General features: G+C 49.2%; 1 protein-coding gene across 7 annotated transcripts in view; it reads right to left on the reverse strand.

Annotated features, from left to right (window-relative positions):
- Nucleotides 1-10,799, reverse strand: part of NRP2 (neuropilin 2) — a 114,715-nt gene that overhangs the window by 55,678 nt on the left and 48,238 nt on the right. The gene's annotated exons all lie outside the window — the stretch shown is intronic.

The raw sequence follows: 10,799 nt of genomic DNA on the forward strand, positions 1-10,799 counted from the left end.
GAGAGAGAGAGAGAGAGAGAGAGAGAGAGAGAGAGAGAGAGAGAGAGCCTGCCGATGCAGGGGATACAGGTTCGTGCCCCGGTCCGGGAAGATCCCACATACCGCGGAGCGGCTGGGCCCGTGAGCCATGGCCGCTGAGCCTGCGCGTCCAGAGCTTGTGCTCCACAACGGGAGAGGCCACAACAAGTGAGAGGCCCACGTATCACAAAACAAAAAACAAACAAACAAACAAAAAATGGAGCGACAATGTCATCTTTTAGGGTTGTGGACCTCTCTCACTAGCTTGAACTTGACTTTCCCTTTTCCTCAGGTTTCAGGCCTATAGAAAGATTTCCAGGGTATTTTATAATCACAAAGTGCTTCACAATTGTTTCTGTTAGTTCCTTAGAGGGCTCCGTGGAGAGGTGAGAGGGCGGGAGTGCTGTCCACCCCCGGTGCCCCCGTGTCAATCAACACTTGCTTGGTTCTTTCTGGTCTTTGTTGTAGGGTCAGGGTTGCAGACAGGCCGCTGGAGCCCTGCTCTGGCTTTCTCTCACTGTAGACCCTGCCCTGTAATGAAATCCATCCTTGTCCCCATCTGACCAATGCACCTCTTATGGGAGGAAAGGCTTTCCAGAGTAGCTTCTAATCCAACATGGTAGGAGCAAGTCCTAGCTTACCAGATGGCCCAAACCAGTAACTGCCTTAGGCTTTTTTGTGTTCTCCATTAAAAAAGGAAAGAGTAGCTGCAACAAGTATATGTAAGTTTCTCTTGGTTTCCCTGGATAAGAGTGAAGGGAAAGACCAACTAACCATCGCTTCTAGATCATACCTCTCATAGCTCTAACAACCATGTGACCGCAAGTCCACTCACAGGCAACTCTGCAACAACTAGCAATTTCTCCTGGGTAGGGGGACAAGCTCCTTCAGCTCCTGGCACCTATAACATGCGAGCTGTTCAGGCACTGACAGACCTGGGATAAGGGGAATGGGGAACATGGTATATTGGAATCTCATTGAGCCAGACACTATGTAAACATAATTAGGCCTACAACATTCCGGGAAGTAAGTACTATTATTTCCACTTTACTGATGAAAAAACTGAGGCTCAGAGATGTCTGTCCAGATCTCAAGCCCTTGCCACGTTTTTAGATTTCAGGCTTGTGGTTTTCTCCCTTGACTCTCATCTCGTCTACATCTGCAGCGTTTATGTTGGTGGCTAGGAGCCGTGGAGCCCTTAAGGTCCCCAAGCATGGGTGGAATGGAAGTAGAGTTGCTCTTCAGTCATGTGCTTGCTCCCAGGGTGTTCATAATCCCAACGTAGAATGACCCGAGTAACAGCAAAGAGCAGCACAGAAGCTTAGAGCTAACGAACAACGTGGTCCTTGCTTCCATTAGGAACTGTAACCAGGAACTCTGCCATTTGGCAACCTTGAACCTTCTATATTTCCCACTTACTAAGGTCAAAAGTTAGAGCTGTTAAGAGCACCCCACTGACAGTGGGGGTGAAGGCTCAGAGCCTTCATACCTTTTGCCAAATGAGGGGAAGTGGCCTGTTTAAGAGAAACAGAGGGAAGGAGAGGAGGAAACAAGTTTTCCCTGGACCACGGTATTCAGTTGCAACCCCTCGTTCCTGGTGTTGAGCCCACCGATTCCAGGGGAGCTCCCGCACCAGCCTTGCCACTCCTTCTCCTCCCCTGGGAAGCCTCTGCCCTGGTCCCAGTGCACCAGTTTCCTCCTCTGCTCCCTGCGGACCACACGGAGCACCAAGGTGGGACTGCGTGCCCACCCATCCCTCCCAGCTTCAGTTTGGCGGCTTCCTGCATAGTGATTGAGGACAAAGACGGGCGAGAAGACAAAGCGGAGGAAGAAGAAGCGCCACGAAAGCAGAAGGAAAGAGGGTTAGTTCCAGACACCTGGGAGAAGGCCTAAGGGAAGAGAGAGGCGCCTGAACCTCTGTGATCTAATCTGGGGAGGGGCCACCGGCAGGAGGGCCCAGGGCCCAGCACGATCTCAGCCTCGCCATGCCCGTTCCTTGGCTTCCTCTGAAGCTCTGAGGAGAGGGATGGAGGAACTGAATCCAAGGGAAAGAGATTAATCGGTTCTGCGAGAATTCAGCGTGAGGCAGAGGCTCTTTGTTTTGTTTTGTTTTGCTTTGGCAGGGAAGAAGCAAATGCAGCCCTCTGCTCATTTCAGACGGCTGCTGTGAGCAGCGGTGGGTCCCCACTGGCCTACTCCCTGAGGATGGTGACGGTGGCTGTGTGTGACCTCCAACAGGAGATGCTGAGGAGTTCGTAAGCGAGGGGGCAGGGGCGGGGGCTTGATTTTCCACGTGAATATATAATTGGAGTGTTGAGTGGATCTGAACTTTAACACAGCTGCTAATCCACAGCGTACACACCACGCTGGTACCGTTTAGAAACACAGCACGTCTCATGTTTTTAATATCCAATTTTATCTTATCTGACCCCTTCATTTCTCAGCCTTGGCAGACAACACCAAGAAACCTTTCCTCTCCTTCCTCAGTAAGGAAACGACTTTGTCTGTGGACTGCCTTGGGAAGGCTGGCTGCCTGTGGGCACGGGGGGCACACACGTGTGGGTATACACCTGGGGAGGGGCTGGTCTTCCCATGGATGCGTGTGGCCCCAGGCTTGGGTGAGCCCCTGGATCTCTGTCTACAATGGCCTCAGCCAGAAAGGGAGGCAGGCACGTGGTTGATGTCCCTGAGGACATCTACCTGGTGCTCAAATTGACCTTCATTCTGCTATTCAGTTTTGCTCACTCTTCTCCCACCCCTGGAACCCAATGAAGCCTCTTTCAATGTGACCTCAAATTATCCTTCCCGTTTCCAAGCCTATGTCCTTCTCGGTGTCTTGTTTGCTCTTGACCTTGGGCTCATATCTGCCTTCCGCTCTCTAGACCCTTGGCTGAAGGAATACCATCTTATTTTAATAAACTTTTTGTATACCTCTCACTCTGAGGTGGGTGTAGTGGGAAAAAAAAGTCCAAACACCACTGAACCAGGAACCAGACTCTGCAGTTAATTAGCTCCTAGGTGTGGGCAAATATCTGTACCTCCCCCAGGCCCCAATTTCCTCCTCCATTAAATGAGGGGGATTGTATGAGCTGATTTGCAAGGTCCGCTCTGGCCCCCAGACTCTAAGGCTTTCTTCACAAGAGTTTCTCATTTAGAACTGCCCCGGAAGCGTCCACTTTCTAGCATGGCATTTTAGTTACCGTTGTCCCTTGTAGCCTAAGTGCTTTTGTGGACAAGTGAAGTGGATTTTCATATACTTCAAACAGTGCCCAAAACACATGGTGACTGCCCCACTCAGAGGGAGAAAATATCTTGTTGACGTTTTAGTTCAATAACAGTTCAAATGATTAATAACGAAGAGTCATACATAACAACACCTTAGTTCTTACATATCGTCTTTCGCCCAAAGATATCAAAGTGCAATTTAAGAAGATCCATTTTTAATGAAATATTAAGCAGTTTCTATTTCTCCTGACCCAATGGATTTCCAAGGTCTCTATTTTTAATCCTTGCACTGCCCTATTTATAGCTGGTAAATGCTATCATACATTATACATCTTTATGACTTTTTCAATGCTTCTGTGGTTTCAGAATCACCCTTCATATGTTTTCTGATCAAATTCTCTGAGATGGAACCTTGGCTTCCAGTCCTGCCATTGCAAGGTAAGGGGTTGTGTGCTTGGGAGATGATGCCAGGGAATTGGTTTTACTCCCTATTCCCTTCCGACTCACTGAATCACTATAGGCCAATCAATAAACCTTAGATACCTTGATTTCTCCTTCAGGAAAATAAAGTCGATAACACGCTTGCAGGTAGACACACTGAACTCTACCAGCCCTCCCTGCTGGCTCCAGTGCCTGCACGATACCAAGGACAGATATTGGACTGGAAGCCACGTCACAAGCAATAAATAGGTCTTTGTTCAACTGGGGAAGTTCAAGTTCTGAAAGCCACTGACTCTCAAGTCCCACCTTGAGGCCAGGAATTTTCAGGCCATGACTTTGCAGTGAGGAGTCCATATTGCTGAGAAAACTCAGTGGCTTGTCAGCATATGGCGTACCCAGATAGACGTATATCAAACGTGGTGATCACATTTTAACATCTGCTTTAAAAGCTGGATGTCACACATGGTATACAGTTTTGTTAACTTTAAAAGAGAAATGTTAATATGGTTGCTTTCCTGCCCAAAGGAAAACCAGAGGTGTGTTCAAAGTGACCCTAACCTTCTTAAGAGGTGGGGATAGCGTTGATAATGTTGTAATGACTAATATATATATATGTATATATATATATATATATGAAGCTATGTTGAACATAAAGATTTCTTCAAGTGCACTTCTATAAACCAAGTTTAAAAAACAATTCAGGACAAGAAGTGGTTTGGATAATCCATTTGGTGCCTTGCTGAATTCTGAACATAATCCAACACTTTCCAATCGATTTCTGAGACCTTTGGTTTATTTTCAGTAAGACAGAATCAGAAACCAGCAGCACGTCATGCATTTTCTGATTTGCACCTCAGGGGGGAGGGGGGCATCTGCCAGTTAAATTGGCTGCTTTCCAATATCCCAATTTGGTTATTATCTACAACTTCACCCCCCTCCGCAATCTTCTCCCCCCAACCAGGAAAAGAAAATCAACATGTTGTGACCACTCCTGTGAGCTCGTGAGGCGTGGGCTCTAATACTATGTAAAAACCACATTAAAGAAAATAATATATAAACTCTAAGAAGAAACATCTAGCCAGAAAGCATCACTGAGGTCATCTTTTCTCTGTCTTTCACCCCATTTCTAGTCACACCACCGCTCCCTGCTGACCCCTCCCAAAGTCCTCTTTGCAGAGTGTGCAGTGACTCAGGCACCGCTGAGAGCAGTGAGTGTTTCACGGCCTACCTTGGAGGCCTCTATGTGGGGGGCTTCTCTGCCAGCCCTACATCCCTCTCCCATACACCGTTCATCTCTGCCATCAACATCCGGGCGCCCAGGCCGGTGTAGATGCTCCATGTCCGTCAACGTCTTTGAGCTCCTTGGTGGAAGGACACGGTGCAGCCTCACAGTGTTCCTGGCTGTTTAACCTCCCGCCACGAGGCAGGCCCTCATTCTGTGCACAGCCTCCCTCTGATAGGGCTTCAGTATTGCACCTGCGCATGCCCGTATCTTCATTCCCTATGCTGTGACCTATAGTTTATTTCTATTTTGCTGTAAATATCTGAACGTGGCCAGCTCCAGGGATTGCACAGAAGCAGGAAATTTTTCAAAGACAACACAGTGTTGGAGCACTGAGGTAGAAATTGTGCAGGAGACCTTCTTCTTCCTTTTTTAAAGAATAAATATTTCTCTCCACTAACACATGTTGCATCGCATCCAAAGTTCTCCTTTTCAATCTCCCTGGCACAGACACTGAAGGAGGAGAACAAAGCAGGCAGAGAAGAGAGATGACAGGAGTCGAGGGCAGAGACGGGGGAAACCAGGAGCGCATTTAAAAAATCTGTCTCAGAAACAATGGTACCGGCTCATCCTCACTGCAGAACCTAGTCCCAGCCCTCCCACTCCCACCTCCTCCCCTTGCATTTTCTCTAAAGCTAGCCATTGGGGCTACACGTAGAAATAAATTGTTAATCAATGAATGCCATCCTGGTTAATTAATTTGTTGCACCAAACAGGTGTGGGTGAGGGTGAATGCTGCACTTGGGAAATGATGCTAAGGTAATGGACCTTTTTTTTCCTGTTTGTAAATCATGGTCCTGACATTTCTCTCTTAAAACTCTTCCTTAAAGACTATAAAAATTTTTTAAAGCTGCTCTTATTCTAGTGAATGTGGGAACTTAGCCAGATACAGAATCAGAAAGGATGTCTCTCTCATGTATAAATATATATATATATATATATATATATATATATATATATATGAGAGACAGAGAGAGAGAGAGAGAATTTAAGGGAGGGAAGGGATGCGGGTAGAGCAGAGAAATTCCCTAGCCACCAAATGCTCGTTTATGACCATGATGCCCTCCTGTCTCCTCCTCCTTTACTTCAGGGCTGCTTTCGTCATCAAGCAGTTTTGCTGATATGAGGGAGGAGATAGAGAAGCAAGCAGGAGCTGGTCGGGGGCTGTAGGGCAGGGAGACCGCTTTCTTTCTGGGGCTGGGGGCTGAGGTGCTGGGATGTGCACATCCCCCTCTGTGTGTGCCTGGCGGGGCCCATTAGATTTACTGCGGGATTATGTTACCCCCACGAGACACTGAGCCCTGGAACACAGCAAACTAACAGGATCAGGGTTTCAGGATTTGAGAAAGGAAAGCATGAGGGAGGAGAGGTGAGGAGGGCAGTTCAGGGATTTGGGGCTGGAGGAGAGATGGTGTGGGAGAGAGTGGAGCATCAGAGCAACGAGGGGCCGGAAGTCCTCCTGTGAAGGTGGGGCAGAAACACACATTCTACCTGGGTGGGAAGGGCCTCCACACTGAAAACCTCCTACAAAGACACCGCCACATTATTTAAGGAGGCACCTTTAACTTCCAGGTGGGGAAAAGAGAGCAGAAAAGCTACGGGGAATGAAGTTGCTGAATCTACCTGCCACCTGCACTCCTTTTCCGGGTGAAATCTCAGGAAAGCACAGAGCAGGGAACCGGTGATGGCAAAGAACCTGACAATCCACCTGGAGAGGTGTTCACCCCACTGCTCATCTAGGGATACTGAGGTTAGGGCAAAGCGTGTGTTTTCACAGCCCAGGCAAAATCACGGTGCCATTCCACATCCCCTGCTATCTGCTCTGCCCCACTGGCCCCTACGCACAGTGGGGCCTGGGAAGCACGAGGAATTTAGCATCAAGGCTGTAAGCACCAGGGAGGCTGGCCTCAGCTCCTGGAGACAATTCAGCACCCATGGGAGTTGGGTGAAGCCAGCCATGGGGGCCTGATGGAGAAAAGGTTCAAAGCTTGTGTATAATGAAAATTTCCCTGGAGCTTCCTAAGTGGAGAGGCTAAAGGTCTGAGCTCATCCCATGGCAAATGGATAAGGGACAAACTTAATTACCGAGGGTCCTGGATTATTCTTGGTTATAATTGAGGGGAACAGATAAACTGGGGGGACTTGAATTTGAAAAGGTCATCAGCCCTCTTCTAAACATATATAACCCTAGACGATGCAATCATATCCATGACTTCTAAAGTCTGATGTCAACTGCTAGCTGATGGTTTGAGTCATTGTCTTAATCTTATAGACAGTAAACAAAATTATTACAATAAAAAGGAAAAGGGGGCTTCCCTGGTGGCGCAGTGGTTGAGAGTCCGTCTGCCGACGCAGGGGACACGGGTTCGTGCCCCGGTCCAGGAAGATCCCACATGCCGTGGAGCGGCTGGGCCTGTGAGCCATGGCCGCTGAGCCTGCGCGTCTGGAGCCTGTGCTCCGCAACGGGAGAGGCCACAACAGTGAGAGGCCCGCGTATCGCAAAAAAAAAAAAAAAAAAAAAAGGAAAAGGAAAAACCAGTCATCCACCAGGAAGCTTAAAAAAAAGGTATTTTTTGAAAACCTAAAAATTTTCATTGGAGGAATAATTGCACTCCTAACTGAAGAATGAGGGGTACCGTTAATCTGAGGCAGCTCAAGCACAGGCCCCATCAGATGCAGGGAGAAGTCTGGATGACTCACCAGGCCCCTTCCAGACCTATGATTTTAAAGGAGGCAGTAAATATCCCATGGGAGATCCCTTGTTACTTTTTAAATTGATAACTTCCTTATGTTCAAGAAGAGCTCTGCGGGTCTAAGACATTAGTTATATCTGCAGAGAGTCTTCCATCCATGGATCCCAAAGGGCTCTGCCAACAGTAGCTACAGCACCATTCCATTAGAGCAGGCGGAAACACTGAGGCACGGAGCTGTGAAGAGAAATTTCCAAGGTCACGTAGTGCATCATCCTAGAAGGTCTGGCCACGTGGTTCTAACTGTTAGCCGACTGGTTTGGGGGTGTGGTTTTATGACACCACTCTCTCTCCTCTTAAGTCTCTGATCATTTCACAGAGGGTTTTAAATTCTCAAATGGCTTTCACAACAATTCATTTTAATTTGGAAAATAAATGTAGTACAGAGGATTTCTGAAGCGGGGGTTTATTTGTTCTGAAGGGACGTGGCCAAATCAAACGCAAAGCAGCTTCATTCAACGCTACATCTCAGGATTCTATTATGGGGCCCCAAATCCAAAATGCTGAGCCCGTGCTAGGAGCCATGCCCACCAAACACGACTTGACTTCAGATCTCCATGAATTGCACACCTCTCGACCCGTGGACGGAACATGGAGGAAGCCAATTTCCCTCTGGAGGCAAGATGGTGAGCCAGACCTGGATCAGATTATGGAAACACCGGCCTGAAGTCAAAGCCTGGTGACCGGTGCCTTCCAAGGGACTCCACGGTTCCCCATGTCCCTGGGGCAAATTACTTTGCCTTGAGAGCTTCAATTCCACAGTCTGAAACACTGTTAAATTCTGAAGCAAATGGGCCAGTGCCTGAGGGTTCTCCAAGCCCCCTGGAAGTCATCATTACATTAATATGATGACCTTAGTGCATTTCTGTTACTCATTACAGGGTAATTCTGAAAACTCTTGGACCCAAACCTTACCTGATCTCCGTCCTCATCCTCCCATCCTCAATCTGGCCATCAGGACACAGGTAGCATCTGACAGACCCTTTCTTTTAGCCGGGATTTCTTCCAAATACATCAGAACAGCCTAGCAACACTGTGACTAAGAGCAAGGTGACCAGAGCAGTGTCAGCAAGAAAGATGCCCATGCTTACCGAATAAAGGAGAACTGAAATCAAGCCCTTTTGCTTAGACATATAAGGGCATGGCCTCTATCCTCCTGCCCTGACACCAGCCTCAGTCTCACTGCCTCCAGTGCAGACTCACGGAAGCAGCATCTCAGAGGTGAGCAGGACCTTGGCCAAGGCCTCCTGCCTTCCAGCTCCGCCCATCTTTCTCCACGCCCCTCCCTTGGTCCGTGTGTTCATAATTGTGCCTGTAATTACAGACACACACACGAACCTTCTACTACTGTATTTACAACACTATGTCTATGTTTGGGGTGTTATTAATACAGCTGGCGAAACCAAAGCAGTAGTTTTATGCTTGTGGTTTCTGAAGAAATATATGTGAAGCAATTTGTATAATGTAAGGGGGCACGTGGACTGGATATGGGCTCTAACAGGCAGAAGAGCTCTCTGCCTGTGGCTACTCCATAAATACGCGTAAGGAGGGTCCCCCCAAAGGAAAATCATAGGTTTCGTTTTTTCTGTTTTTTTTGCGGTACGCGGGCCTCTCACTGCTGTGGCCTCTCCCGTTGCGGAACACAGGCTCCGGACGCGCAGGCTCACCGGCCATGGCTCACGGGCCCAGCCGCTCCGCGGCATGTGGGATCTTCCCGGACCGGGACACAAACCCGTGTCCCCTGCATCGGCAGGCGGACTCTCAACCACTGCGCCACCAGGGAAGCCCATAGTTTCCGTTTTTTATGGCATGTGGAGTTGGATGAGGATTTGGGGATGTGCTGTACATGTGGCCTGCGTAACTGGGCAGTGTTTTGCCAGGAGGACATCTGCAACGCTCCCGGCCACAGTGTAATGCCTTTCTCATCGGCAGCCTCATCGTTACCTGTTGGATGGAAAGAGACTAAGAAGAGGCTGCTCACAGGCTGTGGGAGACTGCAAAAGAGTTCCTCGGTCGTCCTTGCTTCCCGGCCACAAGGAAGTCTTCCCCCCATAGGCTCAGGCCTTGCCTCAGCTCAGTCTGGGTCCAAACTGTAAATACTGTTTTGCAAGGGAATAGCACAGCCATCCTCCACTACCCTGAGTGCTCATTAATCGTGTTTTTCTCTGACTTCCCCAATTCCCTGGTCTTTGGCATACTGCACTGGTGTTGACAGTGACCAGGGGATTGAAATCAAGTTCCCACATTTCTGCCCCAAACATCACATCCCCTCCTCACGCCCTGTGCCCTGGCTCGTGTCCGCAAACCCTCCCCCTGCCCCACAGAGTAGAGCAGCCTGTTGCCTCCACCTCTGCTGGGCTTTGCTCACGGGTCCTGCTGGCTGAATTCTGCTTTCAAGCCCACCACTGAGCACCACGAGCACAGTGCCCACCATCCTGCAGCTACAAAGAGAAGCTCAGTGGTAGCGCCCGGGGCATAGACGAAGCCTCTCCCCGCACTGCCCCCAAGTCCCCTCCTCACCCTGCCTCCCGTTCATGGCATTGAATCAAACTGCAGCAGACTTGACAAATCTATTTGGCACGGTTCACTCAACTATTTCAACCCGAACAGCCAGAGAGCCGCGCTGACGCACCATGAACGGGGCGGAATCTGCACATGAAATACAGTCGGCTGGGAGTAGATCTGCTAATGAAGGAGCAGCAGAGGTCACCCCCGGAGGCGAGGCGACAGCCTGGCAGGTCTCCTAGCTCGCCTGCCACACCCGAGAGAGGGAGCATGTGGGGGTGGCGGGGGGGAGCGGGCACGATGCTTAATCGTCAGGCTTTCCATTCTCCTGCCTCCTTCTAGGGACCAAGAGAATGAATTTCTAATGGGGACAGAAAGGGCTTTTCCTCTGCCCTGGCGTCCTTTATGTGCGCAGGACTGATTCGCTAAAAAGCCAAACAACAACAACAACAAAATAAAAATGAAATTACCCCTTGGCTCCTAGGGAAAGAAATCTAGCCACGGGTGAGAAGAGGAGGCAAAGGAGAGAGAGAGAGAGAGAGGGAGAGAGAGAGAGAGAGAGGGAGGGGGGGGGGGGG

This window comes from Monodon monoceros, unplaced genomic scaffold, assembly GCF_005190385.1.
Source record: "Monodon monoceros isolate NGI ecotype Baffin Bay Population unplaced genomic scaffold, NGI_Narwhal_1 Super_Scaffold_16, whole genome shotgun sequence".
NCBI classification, from domain to species: Eukaryota; Metazoa; Chordata; class Mammalia; order Artiodactyla; family Monodontidae; genus Monodon; species Monodon monoceros.